Source organism: Mandrillus leucophaeus, unplaced genomic scaffold (assembly GCF_000951045.1).
Source record: "Mandrillus leucophaeus isolate KB7577 unplaced genomic scaffold, Mleu.le_1.0 Scaffold42, whole genome shotgun sequence".
Taxonomy (NCBI): domain Eukaryota; kingdom Metazoa; phylum Chordata; class Mammalia; order Primates; family Cercopithecidae; genus Mandrillus; species Mandrillus leucophaeus.
In genome coordinates this window covers 766,467-792,887 of record NW_012104476.1, presented here as the reverse complement: position 1 = coordinate 792,887, position 26,421 = coordinate 766,467, and the positions used below count along the sequence as shown (strand labels likewise).

Sequence of the window (26,421 nt, the reverse complement as noted above, 5' to 3'; positions counted from 1 at the left end):
AGGATTACAAACAAGAACATAACCAACTAGTCATATTCTTGCATTCTAGTGAAAAGAGGCACGTAATAAACAAAAATTTAGCCAGAAGGCAAAAGATGTGGCACACCATTTCCAGAGAAGGTGGAGAGTCAGAAGAAGAAATTCTTGTTCTTGGACGATGAAACTCCCAGGAAACTTAACCCAGCAAAGGCTCTGCTTCCCAGCAACGGCATTTGCTCTTCTCTGTGGCTTGCTATACTCTGTGGTTACTCATCTTTTTAGAGTTATATAACCAACTGCTTTTTTTTTTTGAGGTCAGGCACCATAATTATACTTATTTTAATATGTTCTCCAGCAAAAAGATGACTGTCAATAACAAGTTGTTGATTTAAGAGCTAACAAATTTCCAGCATGCCCGAGGAACAGAAGAAAACAAAATCCTGAGGTACTAACTCTTGGGCCTCTTCTTAAAGAAAATCTGACTTACCTAAATTTTCCTCTACGACCCGCCTTCACTGGCCAAACTACAATAGATACCTCCCCATCAATGAATCTACTGAGTTATATGTTCTATTAAACTTCCTTCTTTACATTCAATTCTTTCAGCTGTGATAAAATGGTGCAACTAAATTACAGGCATGCTTGTGAAGCTTTCTCTGGGTAACAGAAACAGAGAGGGGGCAACAAAAAAAAAAAAAGGAAAGAAAGAAAGAAAAAGGACAATTTTACCTCCTAAATCTCTTTGCCTAAGACAACCTCCATTTCTAACCTCCTCCAGGGGGCTATTTAGAGTGAAATGGCCCAGTCCAGGGGTGCCATTTTCAGTTATTAAAGAAGCCAGTGGAGCTTCTGGCTCTGAGCAGCACTTGACCCAAAGGGTGATGGGCAGAAGGAAGAGGAAAGGGAATTAACCAGCTCCCCTGTGGTTAGCGTCTGCACACAGCAGGGCTGGTAGCCCTGTCCCTCTCAGCATGGCTCCCAAAGAACAGCTCTTTGATTGCACAAGTTACTGCTGTCCAGGGCTGAGCTACAGGGAAGGACTAAGGGCCAAAACCATGAGGGGAGGGGGCAGGCAAAAGAGGTCTGGGATAAGAAATGCAATAATTAACACATTTGTCACCTGGTGGTGTAGAGCCATAAAACAGCGATGATAAAATAGCGGCACTGCTAGCGTAATTACCCTCTCCCAACCAACTGCCAAAGGTCTGGTGATTAATCAAAGTCTCTCTAGGCATTTCTCTAAACAAGCCCAACCTCCAATCCCAGTGTAAAATCCACATGCCAGCTTCTGGGAGTGAGAAACAGGCAGTTGACTTGAGGATTTTTTTCCTCATCTGAAGAAACATGAATAAATCACACATCATCAAGTTTATCATTTTTCTCCTCAGAGAAATATGAAATATTATAGATCATCTCCAGTACATCAGCTTCTTCACACTCCATTAGCATGAAGGGACTATTTTTGATATAATTTATCAAACCACTGGCCTCATTTCTCCCATTTTCCTTCAAAATGGAAATGCGGACACAATGGACTCGGGCTTCCCCTTATTCACATGCAGCCACATCTGCCTTCTACCCTGGGGACTGAAGAGAAGCAGAAGGGCATAACCAGTGACAGGTCATCAACCTGTACTGCCACCCAAAAGGCAGAACAGAAAGGAGGTGACCAAGAGATGAGAATGGAAGCTGGTTTAAGTATGCTCTAGTTCAATCCCACTGAGGGGAGAATACGGTCTTTTTTTTTTTTTTTTTTTTTTTTTTTTTTTAAAAATTTTTTTTTTTTTTTTTAAGTTTTTTTTTTTTTTTTTTTTTTTTTTTTTTTTTTTAAATGAAGAATCTGTCTCTCTTACTAAAGTCAGTTTTCTTCTCAACCTACCCCACTTTGACGTGGTAAGGATCCCGTGTAGAATGGTTGCTCGGGGGAGTAAGCTACAAGTACTTACTGAGAGTCAGAAACATTGTAAAAGCAACAGAAAACTCAAACATTCACTCTATTTCTACTCCCTCCTCCCATTAGGAGCATTAAAGAGTTTTAACAGCAAAGCTGAGAACCAAATGATCCATTCAGTTCAATTTGATTATAAATCATTATTTTAATTAATGAGGTCCTACTATGTTGGAGGCAATTACCATATGGTTCCTGCTCCTAGTCACCTAAACAAATGCATATCCCACTATCTGTAATAAACAGTTAGATGAGGGATGTAAGATGAATAAGAAAGTATTTCATTTGGATCTTGAAAACTGAGTAAAACTTCAACATCCTGGATAAAGTTCAAAACAGGCAAGATAGCTAAGGGTAAAGAAACATCATTAAGAGGCATGAGAGGGAAATGGCACTGGCATCTGAAAGGTGTATGAGTGAGATGCAAATAGAGAAAAGGTTAAGCTAAGATGGTTCTTGAATGGCAAGCTGAGGAGTATTAACTTTATCACATAAGCAACAGGGAGCCATTGAATGTTTTTGAGCACACTAGTAATGATTAAAACTATGTTTAAAAAAGTTAGCTGAGCCGGGTGCACTGGCTCATGCCTGTAATCACAGCACCTTGGGAGGCTGAGGCGGGCGGATCACCTGAGGTCAGGAGTTCAAGACCAGTCTGGCCAACATGGTGAAACCCTGTCTCTACTAAAAATACAAAAAAATTAGCTGGGTGTGGTGGCAGGCACCTGTAGTCTCAGCTACTCAGGAGGCTGAGGCAGGAGAATCCTTGAATCTAGAAGGCAGAGGTTGCAGTGAGTGGAGATGGCGCCACTGCACTCCAGCCTGGGCAACAAGAGCAAAACTCTGTCTCAAAAAAAAAAGTTAACTCTAGCAGAACTGTGAAATATGATAAAGGAGGAGTGAAATAAAAATAAGAAGATAGGTGAGAAGACTCGTACAACAGAATTTGCCTGTTTGTCTCTCTAAAGCATATGGCTTCAAGATACGACTTGTTTCACCAGTTTTCTATCAATCACGCCAAGCACTAATAGGTGCTCAATATAATTTGCTGAAATAATAGATAGAAGTGCAAGGAGAGCTGTACAAGCATGTTCATAGAACCATTGTTCATAATAACAAAAATGAAAACAACCTGAATGCTCATAAACAGAATAAATGGTGGCATAGGCTTAAAATAGAATACTATACAGTAGTGGAAGAACAAAACATAGCAACCTGAATTAATCTCACAAGCATCATCTTCCACTTAAAAAGTTAAAAAAGCTCATAAAGAATAAGATACAATTTTCCAAAATATAAGCATACTATATATTTGTTGATTCACGTATGTGAAAAATATATAAAGAAATTTGTAACATAAATAGCAAATTCAGAATTGCTTTTCAAGATGAGTGGTGGGTACATGGAAGCCTATTATATTATATTTCCTAGCTTTATTTAATAATAAATTTTATAAAATAGAGCAAACACAATAGTCAATAGAGGAATCCTGGGAGGCTAGCCATATTTAAAGAGATTGATGACAAGATAATAATCACTAAAGTAGACTGAGAAAGGGCCGTAAAAAGGGGACATGTTAGACCTGAAAAAATACCAGTCTGGAAAAAGACAGGCTTGTACAGCTGCAGGGATGGCAGAATGTAGGTTGCAGTTCATGTACCTGATCCAGACTGGGCAGGGAGACAAGAGAAGCCAAGGAATAGTGAGAGAACCAAAGATGAGGAGGGAGGGACCAAAAGTCTGGCCTCAGAGCAAAGCAAAAGGCACAGGGAGCTAGTGCTAGTGAGAAGGCCAGGTGAACCATGACGGTAATTAAAAGCAAATGAGGGGAAGCCTGGATGGAAGACTTCCTTTGCAAAGAATACCGAGAAGACATCTATCATTAACCTCCAACACAAAGCCAACTGTGTGTGTATGTGTTTATTTTGTTTTATTCTTTAAAAACTTGAAAGTTGGCATCAAAATTTACTTCCCCTACCTTCACTTCTTAAAAATTGAATTCTGTACTACATTCATCCTTCTTCAAATGATAAAGTATTTTCTTCCATTTTAAGATTGAATTGGGACAGGACAGCTTGGGAAGTAAATCAAAGTGGAATAAAAACACACATCAACCTTTCATATTTTTCTTCTTACAGAAATGCAATAGGATAACTTATTTTTTTAAATCTGAAGTTTATTAGGCTGGTATTTATTTTAGTTTCCCTGGAGGATACAATTTTGCCTTAGAAAGACCTGTGGCTCAAAGACTTTCACAATAAACTATTTCTACACTTACCACATGTACCAGAAGAAGCAAAGAAAGTCTTCTTTGTGCAGCATTTTGCAGAGAAATGAGCCCTACTTTTTTCTGTTAGCAGCATCATTTATTCTGGCATTAGAGCTCCTGTGACCACTACCCAAGCCACAGAGTTACAGCCCATGGGAATTATACAAAAGGCTTATGTTGAACATCCAGCTAGATCTGCAAGAGTCTGAGAGTAGGAGATAAAATACCACCCAGAAATAATCCCCTTCACGTACAACCAAAGCATGAATCCTAGCATTTGCAATGAAGGTTACACCAAGCCTGGTGGCAAGCTAGTAAGGGTGGGCCTCAGAGTCCTATAATTCCCTCTAGATCAGAAAATTTATTCTAAGCTTAGCGATCAACTTTCACATGAAGGAGCCCTTATCCTGCTAAATGTCTGGCTCCTGTTTCTGGGGAAATCACTCTACAAGTTGAGTATATGGACCCAGTCCACCACGCTTTACCAGAGCTAGAGATTTGCAGAAAATATCTGCCAAATCACCATATGACAAAAATAATCCACCATGGACACAGAAGTCAGACATAGCTTTGAGAGTCTCTCCAATCTGCCAAGTTAGCAGGTGACACTGCTGGAGGTGCCCAGGAAAACTATGATGTGCAAGTGCTAAAAATGCATGAAAAGAAAAGCACAATGTAACACCTCTGGATAATCACAGCTGTTTCTGAAGAAACCTCCCCTGCTGTAGGGATAACCAAAACTCATGCTTCAGGGCCTGAGAAATTAGCCACTAAAAACAAAAAGGAAAAGATTTACATTTCTCTGGACTCAAAAGATGTGTCTGTAAGAATGTGAAGGACATGCAGACTCACAAACCCACGCATTTTCTCCACTTCTCCAGACTTGGCTAAGTACAACCAATCGTGAGCCACCCAAGGTTTAGTTCCAATCCTCTCTGAGCCATAAAATGCCACAAGGAGATGGAGAGCTGGTGTGATGCACTTGCATTCCAACTGACTCTGGTAAAGCCCGTGGTGTGCAGCTGAGCCAAAGGTGGGGCCCGGGTAAACAGAAGAGAAGGCAAGCCAGGAAAGTCAGACAGTGGGAAGGCCTACCCATAAAAACACAGTCATAAACAACATGAAGACACACTTCCTCATGAGTCACAGCGGGTTGTGAAGAAGCTGCCACTGCTGCTGGGCATTCCAAAAGACATCCATAAGAGTCTGCCATGTAACAGTGGAGATTCACTAGGACTCTGTGACTCTGCAGGACCTACTTTTTTTTTAGACTGTCTCACTCTGTAGCCCAGGTTGGAGTGAGTGGTGCCATCTCAGCTCACTGCAACCTCCATCCACCTCCTGGGTTCAAGTGATTCTCATGTCTCAGCCTCCCAAATAGCTGGGACTACAGGCACCTGCCACCATGCCCAACTAATTTTTGTATTTTTAGTAGAGACAGGGATTCATCATGTTGGTCAGGCTGGTCTCCAACTCCTGACCTCATGAGATCCACCCGCCTCAGCTTCCCAAAGTGCTGGGATTACAGGCGTGAGCCACTGCACCTGGCCTGTAGGATCCATTAAAAGCCCATTCTGTATCTTTAATAATTTCTAAGGATGTCAAAACTGGCAACAGGAACAGGAACAAAAACTGGTTTCCATAAAAATCCTTTGTTATTTCAACAGAAAGTTGTAGATGATGTCAATAATGACTAAGAATACCAAGAGAACCAACCCTCTGTGCCTTGACAGGTTTAAAGATGTATTTCACTTAAAAAATGTATTTTTAATTGGTGTGCAAGTGGTGCTGTCATTCATATTTCTCTTAAAATCTTCTCAGGATACTGTACAAGTGGCTAACGGCACCACAGGGACATTCATTCTTCACGGGGCTAAAGGACATTACGTTAGGGGTCCCAAACTCAAAGCAAAATTAATTTCCAGGAATGACAAATAAAAATAAGAACGGTGATGAAACCCTGTCTCTACAAAAAATACAAAAATTAGCTGGGTGTGGTGCTGTATTCCCAACTACTCGGGAGGCTGACGCAGGAGAATCACTTGAACGTGGGAGGTGGAGGTTGCAGTGACCCGAGATCGTGCCACTGTACTCCAGCCTGGCAACAGAGCGAGACTCGGTCTCAAAAAAAAAAAAAACACAAAAAAAAACCAAGCAGAATTATGTTAACGGTGGAAGATGAACCAGTCTACCATAAACCACTAACAGGAAGAAGAACCAGTGTATATTAGCAATGATTTGAAGAAAGTCCAAAGAATGAGAGAGAGAGATAATTTCACTGCAGAACAGACAGATTTAATTAAAAATGAAAACACAAATCTTTGTAAGGGGTGGGGTAGTATACACAAAGCTTAAATCACTTACACATCATAAAAATGATCTTTGTCGGAGGGAATTTTTCCTTTTCTTAATGAAACCCCTAGCTAGAACCTGAATTTGGGTTGTCAGGTTCAAATCTCTGCTCCATCATTATCACTAGCTGTAAAATCTTGGTTATAAGCTTCACTTTTTCTGAGACTACATTTCCTATAGGTAAAATATGGATAATAATTATAGCAGAAATGTTTCAAAATGAAATAATAGAAATGAAATGATCTAAAACACCATGCAAGACCCATGCAAAAAATAAGTCAATGTGGATCTCTTCTCCCATAATCACCACACACACATTCATCTCTGAGGTATCATGGTGTGGTAGTTTGGAGCACAGATAAGTTCAAATCATGACTCAGCCAGCTACTAGCTATATGGCGACACACAGGTTTCTTAATCCAAGCCTCAGGTTCCTCACTAAAAAAATGACGTCAATATCAGTATCTCCTTGAAAGGCTGGTTGTGAAGAACTGAGTTATTACTTGAAACATGCTTAGAACAGTGTTTGGCACACAAAGTTCAATAACTGTTAGCTGGCATCAGGATTACTATTATTTACAAAATTTGAAAACTTATTGACAGAGATAATGTCTCCTTTGAAATTTCAAAAAACTAAAGGCAAAACACGGGATTTAATCAAGTCTGACCTTCTAATCATGCTATGTTTCCTGTGAAGTTGCCTAGGAAATGATGATATTTTGCATTGCTTATGCAACATGATACTTCTCATTTTGTAACTTGCTAACATACTTTTTACTTTTATGAAGAATGAGGTAAAACACTAAGAAAACAATTCACATAAGAAATTACTTATTAAAACGCAACTTCCAGGGTATGACCTGTGATCAAAGCAGTCCAACTTCCGATAAAGTCTGATTTTATATCTGCTTCTTGATTCAGAGAGAAAAGCACTCTAGTATCATGGGCCTAGGCCATGCAAGACAACCCATCATCAGAGAGAGATTCCATTATATTTGGAGGACCAGGCTGAGGCAGACAGACACTGAACATATTTTAGAAAGATTTTCAGGAATAAGCATGTTGGAACAAATATATTTTTCAGAATGATCCAAATTTAAACAAACAACACTTCAGCTCAGTTAACAAAGATTTTACTGCACTGTTTTCTCAACAAAGAAGACTGAGCATTATGAAATGGCATATGTAAGCGAGGAGGGTTAATTATTCCTGATATTCAACTTCATTCACACTAGCACTGCTGAGAAAAACAGTTAATAATTGTTTGGACAGGCAGAATCATTGCCATTGTACAAAAGAAGAAACCAAATACCAAAACGTTAAACAATGTCTCTAGAGTTAAGAGTTCTTGAGTAAAAGTGTAATGAGTGGGAAGCCGAGACTTCCTGCTCCTGGTTCCAGAGGGTAGACAGTGAGACTTGAAGTAATTATCAAGTGATTGCTTGGATATTTTATTATATTACTATTATTGTATAATTATTATACTAACAATATCTATAGCTTTCTTACATGCACTATGAATTCCTACATTGACAAAATTCCATCCTTCATTGGAAACTAGTAACAAACAATCCTATTCTAGCAGTAACCACAATGAAACCTCATTATGGTGATGAGAATACCTGCAAAAACCCATCAGGTGATGAGATCCTTCACTCTTGTTGAAGTAATACATGGAATTCAGACAGGTTCCAAACTATATTGAAATTTGAGTGTCTTCCAGGTTATCAGCTTTTATGTGAGATAGTCATACTACTTCTTAATGAAAATACAGGAATATCTTAAGATAATGCAGATTTGGTTCCAAACCACCACAATAAAATGAATATTGCAATAAAGCAAGTCCCATGAATTTTTGGTTTCCCAGTGAACATAAAAATTATGTTAAGCTATTAACATAATTGATAGCATTATGTCCAAAAGTAATAGACATATTAGGCTGTATGTGTATAATAGCATCATGTCTAAAAAAATCAATGTAGTTACCTTAATTTTAAAAATGCTTTATTGCTAAAAATATGCTAACAAACACCTGAGTCTGGTGAGTGGCTGTTTACAGGTATCCTCTGGCAAGTCATAATCTTTTTGCTGGTGGAGGGTCTTGCATACATGTTGGTGGTTGCTGACCTATCAGACTGGTGGTTGCTGAAGCTTGGGTGGCTGTGGCAATTTCCTGCAGTAAGACACCAATGAAGTTTGCTCCATCAACTGACTTTTTCTTTCACAAAAGATTTCTTGGTAGCATGTAAAGCTGTCTCATAGCATTTTAACCACATAGAACTTCTTTAAAAAGTGAAGTCAATCCTCTCAAATACCGTCACCGATTTATCAACTGAGTTTATGGAACATTCTAAATTCTTTGTTGTAGTTTCAACAACATTCACAGCATCTTCACCAGTAGTAGATTCCATCTCAAGAAATCACTTTCTTTATTCATCCATAAAGAAGCAACTCCTCATCTGTTCAAATTTGGTCACGAGATTGCAGAAATTCAGTAACATCTTCAAGGTCCCACTTCTAATGCTAGTTCTCTTGATATTTCCATGCATCTGCAGCAATTTCCTCTACTGAAGCCTTGAATACCTCAAAGACATCCATTAAGTTTGGAATAAACTTCTTCCAAACTCCCATTCATGTTGGTATTTTGATTTCCTCCTATATGTCATGAATGTTCTTAATGGCATCTAGAATGGGGAATCCTTTCCGAAAGGTTTCAATTGACTTTGCCCAGATCCATCAGAGGAAATCACTAATTATGGTGGCTAGAGCCTTATGAAATGCGTTTCTTAAGTAATAAGACTTGAAAGTTGAAATTACTTCTTGATCCATGAATGATAAAATAAATGTTGTGTCACCAGGCATGAAAATAACATTTATCTCCTTGTACATCTCCATCAGAGCCCTTGGGTGATCATGTACATTATCAATGAACAGTAATATTTTAAAAGGAATCTTTTTTTCTGAGCAGTAGGTCTCAATAGTGGGCTTAAAACATTTAGTAAACCATGTTGTAAACAGATGTGCTGTCATCCCAGCTTTGTTGTTTTATTTCTAGAGCACAGAAATCCACAGAGTGGATTTGGCATAATTTTTAAGTGCCCTATAATTTCCGGAATGATAAAATGAGCAATGGTTTCAACTTAAAGTCACCAGCTGCATTAGCCCCCTCCCAAGAGTCAGCCTGTCCTTTGAAGCTAGGCATGGGACTTCTCCTTTCTAGCTTTGAAAGTCTTAGGTGGCATCTTCTTCTAATAGAAGGCTGTTTTGTCTACACTAAAACTCTGTTGTTCAATGCGGCCACCTTTATCAAGGATCTTAGCTAGATCTTCTAGGTAACATGGCACAGCTACTCCATTAGCACTTGTGTTTTACCCTGCACTTTTCTGTTCTAGAGATAGTTCCTTTCCTTAAACCTCTTAAACCACACTCTGCTAGCTTCCAATTTTTATTCTGCAGTTTCCTCGCCTCTCTCACTCTCCACAGGATTGAACAGAGAGCCTTGTATGGATTAGGTTTTGGCTTAAGGGAATGTTGTAACTGGTTTCATCTTCTATCAAGACTCCTAAAATTTCTCCATATCAGCAAAAAGGCTGTTTCACTTTCTTATCACTCCTGTGTTCACTGGAGTAGCACTTTTCATTTCCTTTAAGCACTTTTCCTTTGCATTCACAACTTGACTAACTGGTGCAAGAGACCTAGCCTTCAGCCCATCTTGGCTTTCAACATGCCTTCCTTACTAAGCTTAATCATTTCTAGAGTTTGATTTATTGAAGTGAGTGACATGAGACTCTTTTTTTCACTCAAACACTTAGAGTCCAGTGTAGTGTTATTAACTGACCTAATTTCTTTTTTTTTTTGAGACGGAGTCTCGCTCTGTTGCCCAGGCTGGAGTGCAGTGGCCGGATCTCAGCTCACTGCAAGCTCCGCCTCCTGGGTTTACGCCATTCTCCTGCCTCAGCCTCCCGAGTAGCTGGGACTACAGGCGCCCGCCACCTCGCCAGGCTAGTTTTTTGTATTTTTTTTTTTTTAGTAGAGACAGGGTTTCACCGTGTTAGCCAGGATGGTCTCGATCTCCTGACCTCGTGATCCGCCCATCTCGGCCTCCCAAAGTGCTGGGACTACAGGCTTGAGCCACCGTGCCTGGCCGACTGACCTAATTTTAATATTGTTGTGTCTCAGGGAATAGGAAGGCCAGGGAAGGAGAGAGAGAGGAAAGGCAGGTTGGTGAAACAGAACACACACTCTTCTTGTATGGGTGAGGTTTGTAGCACTCCAAAATAACTAAAATAGTAACATCAAAGATCACTGATCACAGATCACCACAACAGTTACAATAAAAAAGTTTGAAATATTGCAAGAATTACCAAAACATGACACAGAGACATGAAGTGAGCATATGCTGTTGGAAAAATAGTGCTGACAGACTTGCTTGATGTAAGGTTTACACAAAACTTTAATTTGTAAAAAATACAGTATCTGCCAAGCACAATAAAGCAATGTATGCTCATATTAGAAAAGAATTTATTGGAAGTACGAATGAATGACATATAAAAGACAAGTACATGCTACTGTCATGTAAATATGCCAGATGCTGTTTCTGTCCCCCAATTAATGCCAGGAAGGATTCCACAAAATGCAAAGAATGGCTCACTGCAGAGACTGAGATAGAATGCCTTCCCTCAACATTTTCTTTAACAGAAGTTCCCCAAACTCCCAATGATAAGAGACTCTACATTTTAAAAGAATTCAATAGGAAGAAATTGAAACCCCACAGACATTTAGTATATACCCTCGCTCTGGTCAGGCCAGTGAATCCTTGACCACTACTACTTAACTAGGTATCAAAAAATGTAATCACATATATTTTACAGCAAAATCAATCCTTAGAATCCTTGAAGGTTTGGAGAAAAGTTTATGAATTGTGATGAATTTCCTGGGCCAAATCCTATGAACTGAGAATCATCAATTATCATTTATTAATCAACTATAATAATGATATTTCATAATCATTATATTATAGACATAATAATAATGAAGGCAATGCAATTTGCTCTCAAAAAGCTTTGGCAGGCAACAGCACTGTCTAATAAGAATGCAGCTGGGCAAATAGCTTATGGTGTTGAGAGATATTAAAATAGGCAAAAGTGCATAGGGAAAGAAGGCATTAGATACACATATTTTCAAGTTATTAAAAATTGAAAAATATAAAGGTGAGATTAATGTTACAGAATCTATCTGCATCTCTAGAAATGAAGGGTTTAGATTATATGAAATATTTTCTACTCTCAAGTAGCTAGAAAAAGAACCACTGCATAGAATCTGAATGAGTGATGGGTTAAGAAGCATCTGATGAAATCGAAGATGGAAAATAAAATTTCCCATGAAAGAACATTCTTTAATTACGAAGAAGGTTGTCTGGGATTACCTTACAGAAACCTTGCAAATCCTCGCTCTTTATACCTGGTAAAATGAGAGCTACCTGGAAAGCTGTATTTTCTGCCTTGCTCCTTCAGGTCCACAGACACAAAAGAACTGAGAATATAGAATCAGCAGCAGCATAAGACATCCTGTAAATGCTGGGGAACAGAGAGATCAGGCCATAGATCCACCACTCCATGGCCATATAGGAAGTTTGCAGCTTTCAATACTGTCAGTGTTATGCTGGCTAAACACAGAGGGGTTAGGAAAAGCAAGGACAGAATGAGGGAGGTTTGGTGAGGAGGAAAGAAAGGGTTTCTATCACAAAGCAACAGCAATGGAGAGAAACTCAGGGCAGACAGGGGAAATCTGCAGTCATCTGACCCCAGAAATGCAGAAAGACATGCAGTCCTTCGTCTTAAAAAGCTCTGACCAAGAAAAGAAGGAGGGAAAAACTACCCCCCCAAAAAAAAACTTGTTTATAATAAAGACTACATTCTGTAGCAATTTCCTAGATTCCTGGGGTTAGAAATCTAGATTGCCAATGGATAAGTGAGCCTTAAAATCACATCCCTGCTGACAAAAATTCATTTCTTATAACCGTCTCCATTTACCGGAATGCTGAATCTTTCCCATGGGGAAGGAACAAATGAAAATGTTATTTCTCTGCTCATGAACTCATACCTTTCTGTCTGCTTTTCACTGTTGGCAATTTCATTCTCCTCCAAATTTGACTAAAGCCCGTGACCTGAGGGAAATAATGTCTATATAATAATCTTCTGAAACTCTAATTCTGAGTCATGTTTTTTTTGGATGTTGCCTCGCAGTTTATGAAAATTGCACTGAGCTATGAAATGTAAGTGATGTGATGTCTCTGCCTAACATAATCATTTTGCTGGTGAACATGTTGCAAATACTAATGAAAAGGAGGCTCCCACAAAAGCCATGAAAGCTGGTTAATGGCAACAATCTAGCAGCAGTGGCTCCCATCTTCCTCACATTCCTCTCAGAACAGAACTGCAGAAGGGTGAAGGACAGGTGGGCAAACACAGTCAGAAAAAGGGGAAGAATTCGCTTTCACTGTGACCCCTTCCTTTTTCCCCTTGCCTGAAATCTTATCAACGTCTGTGAGTTTGGGAAAACGGCATGCAATCCGACAGTTTGGAAACAATAGAGTACTGACTTTCCATTTTAAAGAAAACTTCAATTTTGAAATAGGCTGTTATCTGTTTTAAGTCAGTTTAGCCATACAGTGTAATCAATAAGGATTTCTCTGAGACATGCAAATAACTATAGAACCTGGCAGTAGACCCAAGAAGGCTGAAATTTCCATCTATCATTCAGTGAATCTACCACAATGAAAGGGACTAAGGACTATGTTTTTACTTTTCCCCCAGTCATTTAGATCTATTCAATGTGCAAGCAAGGGACTTAAATAAGAGTTATAAAGGCAATGTGCCCCGGCCACGCGCAGTGGCTCACACCTGTAATCCCAGCACTTTGGGAGGTCGAGGCAGGCGGATCATGAGGTCAGGAGTTCAAGACCAGCCTGGCCAACACGGTGAAACCCTGTCTCTACCCAAAATACAAAACTTAGTCAGGCGTGGTGGCAGGCACCTGTAATCCCAGCTACTCGGGAGGCTGAGGTAGGAGAATCGCTCGAACCCGGGAGGTGGAGGTTGCAGTGAGCTGAGATCACACCACTGCAGTCCAGCCTGGGGGACAAAAGCAAGACTTCGTCTCAAAAATAAATAAATAAATAAATATATAAAATGTGCCCCTAGTATATCCAATCTCAAACAAAGAGCTTGGACCTTTTAACATAAATGTCTGTGATCTATAATGCCTGTTCACTTACCTTTACTACCAAAATAGAAATGGAAATAACATAAAACTTTAAAACTTATTAATATATTTAGGCCTGGCATGGTGGTTCATGCCTGTAATCCCACCAGGGATGCCAAGGCAGGCAGATTGCTTGAGCTCAGGAGTTCAAGACCAGCCTTGGCAACATGGTGAAACACTACAAAAATAAAAAATTAGCCGGGAGTGATGGTGTATGCCTGTAGACCCGGCTACTTGGGAGGCTGAGGGTGGGAGGATCACTTGAGCCGGGGAGGTAGAGGTTGCAGTGAGCTGAGATCATGCCACTGCACTCCAGCCTGGGCCGAAGGAGTAAGACCCTGTCTCAAAAAAAAAAAAAAAAAGCCTTGTATTTAGCTATCAAATTGCCTTTTGAGAGACAGTAGATCAGAGATTTTGTGGGGTTTTTTTTTTCTTAAAAAAAAAAACCTCTATTTTTTGAAATTCCTTCCCCTCTCCTGATTCCCAGCAAATGAGGGTTTTTAATAGTTTCCAATTTTCAGCAAGTATTACTGCAATTGTATTTGGATCTTGAGGCTATTTAGGGAATGATGCAATGTTAGAAAATTAAGCAGCAAATAAAGTTTTGTAAGTAACCCACACCACACATACGTGGTATCACTATCTAGAATTTGCCAACCCCCATTTTACCAGTAATACTAACAGGAAATAATTAGCAAGCATTATGATCAAATACAAAATCATACCCCGTAACGTTTCCTGTGAAGACAATTTTATCTATTGAATTGGTAGATATTTAAATGAATTTGAGGGATTAGTAAATCACTTCTGGTTCTCACTGAATATATTTCACGAAACCTCTGCATTCTACAGCTATATGACACTCATAATTTTATAAAATCAAATTAATAGTATTAAACTCATGACTATGACGTCTTCCCAAGGCTAAGAAAAGGAATAGTGCTTTAGGTGCTAATATCGTGGTCACAACTGTTTTTAAGAATTAATAGGTCGTGCGTGGTGGCTCAGGCCTGTAATCCCAGAACTTTGGGAGGTAGATGTGGGCAGATCACGAGGTCAGGAGATTCAGACCATCCTGGCTAACACTGTGAAACCCCGTCTCTACTAAAAATACAAAAAAATTAGCTAAGTATGGTGTCACGTGCCTGTAGTCCTAGCTACTTGGGAGGCTGAGGCAAGAGAACAGCGTGAACCCAGGAAGCAGAGCTTGCAGTGGGCTGAGATAGCGACACTGCACTTCAGCCTGGGCGACAGAGCAAGACTCTGTCTCAAAAAAAAAAAAAAAAAAGAAAAGAAAAGTAATAATCATTTGTCCTAAGCTCTACAGCATCTCTCCAAAAATAATGGATTTGAAATACTTAATCCAGAAATATTATTCCTTAAATAAAACAATTCTTATTTCAACAAATTTTAAAAATAATCAAAATAAACCCTAAGTCCTGAGCCCGTTTTCTATCCATCTCATGTAACTAACCTAAATCTGCCAAGGACATCTAAACATATTTGAAAAATGGAAATATTTTATTGGGATTATTAAAATCTCCAACAGTTTACCAGGACTGCAAACTGATATATATATATATATATATATAATTTTTTTTTTTTCTGTTAGAGAATACCCAGCATTCCAGGTTACTTAACAATAAAGAGGAAATGATGACCTAATATTTAGGGCAAAAATATTATGGTCACACAAGTGACTGGTACACATCATGTATTTCCAGGAGTAAAAATAAAAAGTCCTCTCACTCACCAGCACACAGGGAACTTTATATTCTTCATTATTAGTCATATTAAACCTAATGTTAATTTCTAAACACCAAGACTTTTAAAGACTCTAATTTTCAATATATATCGAGAATTCATACTCTTAATATTTTATTACATAATGTTCTTCAGTAAGAGCTACGCAAATTCTGCTTCTTTAAAAGTAGAGCAGGCCGGGCGCAGTGGCTCACACCTGTAATTCCAGCACTTTGGGAAGCCAAGGTGGGCAGGTCACCTGAGGTCAGGAGTTCAAGACCAGCCTGGCCAACACATGGTGAAACCCCGTCTCTACTAAAAATACAAAAATTAGCCAGGCGTGGTGGCAGGTGCCTGTAGTCCCAACTATTCGGGAGGCTGAGGCAGGAGAATCTCTTGAACCTGGGAGGCAGAGATTGCAGTGAGCCAAGATCCTGCCACTGCATTCCAGCCTGGGCGTCTGTCCTAATGCTTCCTACTCAGGGAGTTGAAAATATTGGGAGAGTTTAGAAACCACTGTGAGGAAAGGCATCGTGCTCAGAGAGCCTGCATAAATGTTTGTTGACAGACTGATGGTTCACACCTGAATCAACGAGCTCAATTACAAAATACCCAGGAGTACCACTGGAGTGTAAAGCTAACTAAATTCATGGATATTCTGTAACTTCCTTAATAATGTATCAGAAAGCTTCAAGTGTATTTTTTTCAGCCTGATTAGTTGTCAAGCTCAAGGAATTCAATTTTATCCAAAGAAATCACATTTCCCAAACAAGTCTTGTGACTTAGTATGTCCTTATGCTACATGTACTTCAAATATATTGTGCACTACATTAATATAAATTCTGAGAGAATGTCACCGTCATCAATTATGTACACATGTGTAGTCTACACTGTATTTCTGTATACTTTTTAAATGCCTAGAAAAAAGAGGCATTTAAACTCTAAAACTCAAATTAGATTTGAGACTTATTCTTTGATTTGGGTTATTTAAAAGTATGTTATTGAATTTCCAAAAATTTGAGGACATTCCAGGTATCCTTCTGTTACTGAGTCCTAGTTTAAGTCTGTTGTGGTCAGTGAACATAATTTGCATCATTTCAATGCTTTTACACTTATTAAAATTTACTTAATAGCTCAAAATACAGTCTACAACGAGTATGTCATATGCATTTGGACAAAAAACTGTATTTTGCTCTTGAAGGGAGCATTCTATAAACGTCGACTGAGTCAAGGTGACTGGTAGTGTTGCTCAAGTTTTTTGTGTCCTTCCTAATCTGTGTTAACTTGTTCTATCAATTTGACGGATGAGTGTTGAAATCTCTACCTTTATTAGTTGATTTGTCTATTCTCCCTAAAATTCTATTAGTTTTTGCTTTATGTATTCTGAAGCTCTGTTATTGTGTACATATAGGCCTTTTTCTTGATTAATTCTTGTTTTCTTGATGAACTGATCTCTTTATCATTATGTGGTGTGTGATACCATACTTTATACTTGGGAATATTGTGAAGTCTACTGTATTGATATTAATAAAACCACTTCTGGTTTTTTTGTTTGTTTGTTTTTGTTGAGAGTCTCCCTCTGTCATCCAGGCATGAGTGCAGTGGTGCAATCATGGCTCACTGCAACCTCTACCTCCCGGCTTCAAGTGATTCTCCTGCCTCAGCCTCCAGAGTAGCTAGGATTACAGGCATGCGCCACCACACCTGGCTAATTTTTGCACTTTCAGTAGAAATGGGGTTTCACCATGTTGGCCAGGCTGGTCCCAAACACTTTAACTTGAGTGATCCACCCACCTTCTAAAGTGCTCAGATTATAGGCCTAAGCCCAGCCCACTCCAGTTTTCTTTTGATTAGGGTTTGTATGACATACTGTTTTCCATCCTCTTTGCTTTAAAATAGTCATGTCTCTGTATTTAAAATGGGTTTATTGCAGGCAGCACAAAATTGTGTTTTGCTTTCTATCCAGTTTTATAATCTCTGCTTTTTAACTGACCAATTATATTTAGTGTAATTACGACTAAGGATGATACGGTATCTATGTACTATCATACTTTACAAAAAAGTCACCTGTTCTTTTGTTCCTTTTTTTCTTTTTTAATTTTTTTGCCTTCTTTCATATTAGCTGAGCATTTTTATGATTTCATTTCATTGGCTTGTTAATTATATCTTGTGCTTTATCTTTTTCCCCAATGGCTGCTCTCAAATTCACAATATACATTCTTAACTTATCATAGTCTACTTTGAAATTTTATTATACTATTTCATGTATAGTACAGAAACCTTACAACAGTATATTTCCATTTCTTCCCTCCCATCCTTTAAAGTATTATTGCCAAAAATTTATTTTAACATGTTACAAACCCCATAATATAGAATTATTATTTTTGCTTTAAACCAGCACCAGAGAGTAAGTAATTTAGACTTTGCAAGCCATATATGCTCTCTGTTGCATATGCATTAATTATTCTATCTTTTAAAAACATTTTTACAGCCCTTAAAATAAATTCTTTGCTCACGGACTGCACAAAAACAAGCCTGAGGTTAGATTTGACTCATATTATTCCATTCTCACACTGCTATAAAAAAACTACCTGAGACTGGGTAAATTATGAAGAAAAGAGGTTTAATTGACTCACAGTTCCATAGCTTTAACAGAAACCATGACTGAGAGGCCTCAGAAAACTTATAATCATGGCAGAAGGTGAAGGGGAAACAAGCACGTCTTATCATAGTGGAGAAGGAGAGAGAGAGCAAGCGGGAATTGTCACATCTCCCACCAGGCCCTTCCTCCAACACGTGAGGATTACAATTTGAGATGAGATTTGGGTCTCATCTCAAACCATACCCGGCTCATTGTCAACCCATACTCTAATCTCATTTCAAAAGATTAGAAGAAAAAAATGTCTTGTCTATTTACTCATATTTTTATATTTCTGGTGTCCATCATTCCTTTATGTAGAACAAAATGTTCTTTCTATAGAGCAGCATACTCCTACTATCTGAAGAGCTTTCCTACTGTCTGAAGAGCTTCCTGTAAGCTCTTCAGATAGACCTGTTCTGCTAGCAAAACTTCTCTTGCTTCATCTGACGAAGTCTTAATTTGCTTTCCGTTTTGCAACTTATTTTTTCTGGATATAGAATTCTAAGTTGAGGATATTTGTTCTTTTAGTTTTTTAAAGATGTCACTCCAACTCTTTTGGCTAACCTAATTCCTGACATAAAATGTACTGAACTTTTATCTATTGTACCTCTGCATGAATATCTATTTTTTTCTCTGTCTTCAAGACGACTTCTTTATCTTTGGTTTTCGGCAGTTTGACTTCAATGTACATAGGTGTGCTTTTCTTCATATTTATTCTGAGTTTGTGGTTGGCTATCTTTCATTTTGGAAAATTCTCAGCCATTATCCCTTCTAGTGTTTCTTCTAGCCTATTTTCTCTCTCTTGAAATATGTTAGGCTGTTAGGAAATTTTCTACGGCAATGTTCCATTTTTTATTTCCACTCTTTTTGCTCTATTTCAGTTGAAAGGCTTTATTAGTCTATCCTCAACGTCACTTATTCTTTCCTCTATCATATCAAATCTGTTGATAAACCCACAGAAAATTTTTTTCATATATGATATTGTGTTTTTCATTTCTAGTATTTCCATCTGACTCTTACAGATTCCATCACTCTACTAAAATTCCACATTGTAATTTATGTATATTGTGCACCTTTTCCATTAAACCTTTTAATACACTAATCATAGCTATTTCAAAGTCCCTGTCTGAAGTTTGCATGTCAGATTTTGTTGACTATTTTACATCCTGAATAGTCACCTTTTTTATCTAACGTGTGTCTATGTCACATTTTTTTAATTGAACCCAAACTTTATGTATAAAAGAAACTGAGGTAAATAATATTTCTACCTGGAAATGGATAACTACTTCTTTCAAGCTGTTAGCAGGGGGGACTGAATAAATCTAATCAGTAGCTGAATTGTGTCTGTATTTTACTGTTGCTATAACTAGTGTTGATGCACCACAGGATAAAAATTCCTCCTTTGATAGACTGCTGTGACACAGTCCTTTGTGAGTCCCGAAGATTCAAAACAGAGGCCAACTGAGGGTCTGATCATGAGAAAAACATCAAAAAAATTTTTTAATCCAACCAATCGAAGAACATTCTCTAAAATACCTGACCAGTACTCCTTAAAACTATCATCAAAAAGAAAAAATATCTGAGAAACTGTCACAGTCCACAGGCACCCGAGGAGATATAATGACTAAACATACAATGCAGTGTTCTACTTTAGATAGGATACTACAACAGAAAAAGATCAGAAAAGTATAAACTAAGAAAATTTGAATAAAGTATGAACTTCATTTAATAATAATGTAGCAATATTGGTTTACTACTTATAACAACTACATCTTACAACAATTACACCTACTTATAACAACTACATCTTACAAGTGTAGGATATAACAACAGGGAAAACTAGATTGATTTTATATGGGAATTCTACCTGCATAATTTTGTAATCTAAATCTATATAGAAATGAAAGTTTATTTTATTTTTTGCTGTCAAAAAGGTTTTCTCAGTGTTCATGATCCACCCTAAACTTATAGTAGGACCTAAGTAGGACCTGCACACAAGCATTGCAGGGCGTCTGCGATTTTTCCCATGCTCTTGCCACTCCTCTAGCAGCAGACTGCAAGCCTGCTACTGTTTCTTTGTTATGGCTGAAGACTCGTGGAGGGAGGAAGGAGAATTTCTCAGTTCTGCTCCAAGCACAGTCTTAACCTAGCCCTGCACATCTGGGACTCAAGTACATGACTTTCTTAGCATTTCTTCCTCCATCCCAATGTCATGCAATCTCTGCTTCCTACTCAGTTCAGGGTACGAAGTACAATCAGTTTTCTTGCCCTTCCCCACATCCCTCCCATGAGGAAGCCAAGTTTTGCTTTGTATTGGTGGAATATCTCGGGCATGAGAAAGTTTCCTGTTCCTCTGCCAGAGGTGGAGGATCAGTGCATCGGTGCAGAATCTTGGGCAAAACAATCTCTCTGAACCGCAAATGACGTTTGCCCCATTTCACTGCAAAATGGGGAGATTCATAGCCCTTCCCCTACAGCAGCTAATCTTTGCTTAGGACTAGAAGGGCAAACAGGTTTCTTGCCTCTCTCCCAGTAGCATATGGCTTTTGCATTGTATCTGAGAAGTGTCTGGCAAATGGGCATGACAGAGCGAAATCTAAATTTCAAATTTCTGGTTCAGTATCAATTGCTAAAGATACGATATCTAAAGATCCTGCCCCCCTGCCCCCCACTACAACCTAACACTCATCTTTGGTATGAATGTGCCTAGAATCAGTTTGGAACATCCTACTGGCTTAGTTTCTACATGCTAGACTTACTCGTATGAACTCTCTGAGCTCTGGAACATCTCATCCTGGGTGTTTAAACATATGAACTATGCTGTCCCATTCCAGCCTCAGTTAACCTATCTAAACCAAACCTCATAGCTGGCAGCCATGAGGTGGCTGCACACCACTCCTCTCTATTGACCCTCTCCCAAACCTGATCCTGCCTAGCCAGCCCTGCCTGTCACAACAAAGGCAAAGTTATCTCTTTAAAAAAAAGCAAACCTGTTCCTGGGCCTCTCCCCACCCAGTATAACATTTTGCGGTAATTAGAAACTGAATAAACACAGCAGTTATAAGTAGTTCAATTCAATATCATGAAATTATTTCTTGGCTTCCAATTTATTTATCTATCAATATATGTGCATGGAGAGAATATAAAAGAGCATATAGAGAGCATTTTCAAAGAGGTTTACCAAATAATGCTGGTTATTTCTGTGAAAAGGGTAAGATTTGCACTGATTTGCTCACATTTTCTTCATACATTTTTCTACCATGTAAATATTTTATAATAATGGGGCATCATTTTAATAAAAATATGCTTTCCTTTAATAATACAATTAAAGACGGTAATCAGATTGGGAGTCCCTTGGCTCTGATTTATAGCAGCAGTCTTAGGTGGTTTGAGAAAATTAAAGGGTTAACACAGTGGAAGAAGACTGTCAAAGAAACTGACTGCACAAGAACCAAGAAGGGAAACAACACAGAATTTTAAACTTCATGATCAGGTGCACAAACTAAAGGTTCTCTTTTATTTCTTAAATCTATCCAGAATAGGAAATTCTACACTGCTGATTTTTTTAATTAAAAATTGTTGTCTTAAAAATATTGTCATCAATTTTATATTTTTTATCTGATCTTGGAATAAAGCTGATTTCATCAGAGGCTGTTAATCCTTCACTCAAAAAACAAAAAATGAATAATCATTCTCCAAGTAATCCTATCAAGGAGAACGCCAGTAACTACTGTACATTAATACATTTAGGAAACCTCCTTCAATAACTCCAACAGTAGTTTTCTTTGACAGGCAATACTGCCCCTGTAATTCCTTTTAGAAAAGTTTGTAAAAAATTACACCATGAGGCCACTGGATGTCACTGCAGGTTTATGGAGTGTTACCCACTGGGGCTTAAACTGGGCTATAAATAAAGGGACTCTTAAAGTACTCCAAAGGGGCTGGGAAGTTAGTTGTCAGCCTCTAAGGATATATGAGTATAGTACTGATGCACTGGTGGTACAAAATATGCCAATGATAAGACCTTTCTACAAATTTGTGACCTAAACAGCTTGAAGAAAAGGTGGGGAACAAATAATCTAAGGTTAACCGATCTAGTTGTCAAGTATAAGAATAAAAGGCCATAAACCTAATCTTGCCAATCAAAGAAAATGAGAAATTTGAATGTAAGCAGGCATTAAAAAGTCAAGGTTGGTGGCCTGTTTCCCCAAAAGCGACTTAAAAAACAAAACCAAAAAGCTTTCATCAAGGATAAGCTGGGATCACCCTAAGAAACTGGTGTAAAAGAGAGAACATCCCATTTAGAGACCAGTGTTGCATATTTAACATAGAATAAAGACTGCATCACCTACTATCTCATAAGCCTTAGAATTTTCAGTGGAAAAAAAATTAGCAAGAAAAATTGGGGGAAAGATTCATTAAACAAGCATAGCAAATTAAATAGGAAATGCCAGATGTCCCCACAGGGGAAGTCAGATGCTTGATTTTACTCCTGTTTCCTTCATAACCTCTCTCAATCCCCAAAGAAGTTACTGTTAAAAAAACTCAAAAATAGGACTTTGTCTTCAAGGAAAAAAAAAAGGGAGAGAGAGAGAGAAAGAGAGAAAGAGAGAGAGAGAGAGATTTAAAGCAAAATAAATGCCTAATTCCCACAGAAATAGAACTCCATGGGATTAGTTTCAGCATCATTATATCAGGAACGCACAAGTTCTGTTTCCATATTGATTAATTCCAGCCGAGTTGAAATTTGCATGCAATTTACAATCATTCCCTTCCACAAATGTCTTCATTTAGTAGTATTTTGAGCCTGGCATGACAAGATTATTGCAAATCACAGCTCCATCAAAGAAGAATCTGCTAAAAAATCACAATTTCATTGGAAATGCTGCAAAAAGCAAAGATTGGTTTAGGAAGAATAAATGCAGTTTTATGTAGCTAGTATACTATTCTTCAATTCACCGGTGTCAGATATTGATGAAGGCCCTTTCACAAATGTCTTCATGTTAGTGAATAGAAGCATAGTGTCTGACACTCACAGCCATGAGTAGAAAAAGACAACAATAACAAGATGCATTTTGGGTGATAACTGTCAGAAAGCTTACACTTGTGTGAAAAGAAAGAACTCTTCGTTACGACTATCTTTTCTGAGCATCAAATTTAGTCACTGTGCCACCTAACAAGCCATCACAGACATCTATGAAACTAACTTTGGCTAACTGGGGAATTGTTTAATGAGTTAGAAATTATTCTTCCAATGGGCCTTCAAGTAGGTAAACTCTGACATCAAAGTCCTCAAGTCAAGAATTCACACACCTAGAATTAAAGTGAGCAGAAAGATTTGTGTTGGAGGAAGATCTAGCGCCATTCACTAAAGCAAGAAGGTGATCAAAATCCTAGCTGTCCTTCTTTATACAGTAAACTACCTTTCTCAGGTATTTCAGCAGCTACATCACGGTCTTTCTAATAGTTGAAATATATTTGGTCATCAAACAATTCATTACCATAACATATTCTGTCAAGTTATTAAATCCTCTTGTAAAGGTGGGAGTACAGATAATATTTCGGCAAATATCACTTAAATTATGGATGTTGCTAAAAAGTCACACGTAAAAGAATATTCTTTGATTAATAAATGCAGAAAATCTAATTATACCTTTATTAGGTAGAAGCTCTAAAACTAGAAGTAAGCCACAAGAAATAAGGGATGTTCCTAAAGACATCCATTTAAGACTGCAAAACACCAGGAGAGCTAAAACTAAAGGAGACATCATGCTGACATTATATACCCTTCACCATGATAAAAACAATAGACAAAATCTTGTTATATCTGAACTATAATAAGATTCTAAGGTCTTCATCAGATAGATACCCATATTCAGTATTAGTGATGCTTAATGAAGATATAAAAGTATATCAGGGATACATGGTTTAAAATTTTCACTGACAATTCATAAACTATTTCTGATAAATAACATAGTCTGTACAGTTAGAAGATTATCTGGTTCTTCCTTGAAAATATGCATAAATTTGATATTTAAACACCCCCAGTATTGCTTGGCATGACATTTTGGGACCATATATGATGTAACAAAAAGCTGCTCAGTATTTGTAACATTATCAGATATAATCATAACAAATCTAAATTCTACTACACTGCATACGTCCTCCTGTGTATGACTCCCTGAATTAAATATCAAAACACAGACCTAAAGAGTTCCATGTGTCATTTTTGCTCTAGAATCCTGAAGTTTCTTTTGAAATTCATCTACTGTTTTAAGCCATTTTGTTTTGATTGACATACAAAATCAGAGAAGTTTAACCACATGTATTTCACACTGCGTTTCACACTGGGGTCTTGCCAACATTTTATGACACCCACAAATAGTGATCTAACAAGTCTCATGAGCTAGCAGAAAGGATAATAATTGCTTCAAACATGTGTGAGGGATTCAGCAGGAGAGAAATCATGGCATACTCCAAACACGCCATATCATAATCATCTAATGCCATATGCCCTTGAAAGAGCCTTTAAAAAATGGAATCTCCCAAGATGTATTCTAACAAAGCTGCGGAATCATCAATGTTCAGAGAGGAGATGATTAAAATAAGATGCAGGTTGACGCTACGGTAAAAGCAATCAAAGAAAAGCAGAGCAATAAATAAAAAAGAAAGCTGTTTATCAAGAGTTTCCTGAAAGTATGCTGTGGTCCAAACAAATATGTGATATGCCTTCAATAATAATAATGACAGGAGTATATCATAGGTAGATGATTATTTATATATTTATTACCTTGAGTATATCATAGGTAGAGGATTATTTATATATTTATTGCCTTTATTCTGGTCAGCTCTATAGTCCTCCAGGTAAATCACAAAGAAATAAAAATCACACATGCTCAACACTTGTCCTAATAATCACAATTTTTTTTCCTGAAAGAATTCTGATCCATGGAATGCATGGATCACATGCACCAAAGGTGCAGGCTGCTGCTCTGAGCTCCAGACTCAAACTCCCAAAGGATCTCTTTCCTTGCTCATCCCATGGACCTCTTAAAAATGAATACATCCAAAATGTAACTCATAGGCGAGTGGCAGGTCTAGGATTCGAATATGTGCTCTTATTCACTCTCCTATACTGCCTCTCTTAGTGAATTGTACCAGCACTTACTTGGTTGGATAAAGCAGATACTTGGTAATCCTTGAGGCCTCTATAAATCACTGCCACATTGCCTCACTGACTTCGTCCTGTCAATTTTGTGTTCTAAACATCTCTAGAATTGTCCCCCATCTCTCCCAATCAGTCATCATAATTTTTCCTGAAAGTTCTTGCCTCCAATCTCATGCTTACACAGCCATCTTCCACAAAACTACCTGAGTGAGCTATCTCTCACGCACGTCTAATAAATTCTCCTACAACATGAAACCCTTCAGTGGCTCTACATCACTTGCACTATGAAATGCAAACTCTTTAACAAGACTTGTCAAGACTATTTGGGATCTGGCTCCTTCCTATCCTCATTCTTGTAATTTCTAAGCATTCCAACAACATCTCCAGGTCCTCCAAAGCACCAGGTCCCACACTTTGGGTCTTTCCAAATGGTGCTTCGTGGAATGCAACCACCTCCCCTGCCACGACCACTACAACTTTACACAAATCAGGCTAACCTCCACTCCCTCTCGAAGAACCAGATCAGGCATTCCCAGTTTGTGCAGCAGTACTCATGAAAGAGATAACTCTCACTCACATTATAATTATCTGCTCCAAAGTCACCTCTCCTCCCACTCCCACTGTAAGGCCATGAACTTATTAAGAGTGGTTCTCAAAGGAGGTAGAGCCCCAGCAGGTGGAATTTTCAAAGTCCCCATGGATATTCCAGGTTAAAAATACAATCCTTAAGGACAGCAACCATAAAACCCTTCGGTGGCTCTACATCATATTTGCCATAAAATGCAACCTCTTTAAGAAGACTCATTATCATCCAGCTATCTTCAGATCCTGAAGTGCCGGGCCACTTTAGGATCTAAACAAGGGTGAAGAGAATGAACAACAGAAAAAAGAAAGAGCCAGGTGTGGTGGCTCATGCCTCCTAGCGCTTTGGGAGGCCAAGGCGGGAGGACTGCTTGGGCCTAGGAGTTCAACACCAGTCTGGGCAACATAGGGAGAGACCCCCATCTCTTAAAATAAATAAATAAATAAATAAATAAATAAATAAATAAATAAATAAA

At 38.2% G+C, this 26,421-nt stretch overlaps 1 protein-coding gene across 1 annotated transcript in view; it reads right to left on the bottom strand.

Moving 5' to 3' along the window:
* The window catches only part of AUTS2 (autism susceptibility candidate 2), a gene marked incomplete at its 5' end in the record, with an annotated part of 1,256,093 nt that overhangs the window by 652,135 nt on the left and 577,537 nt on the right, over positions 1 to 26,421 (bottom strand). The window lies entirely within an intron of this gene.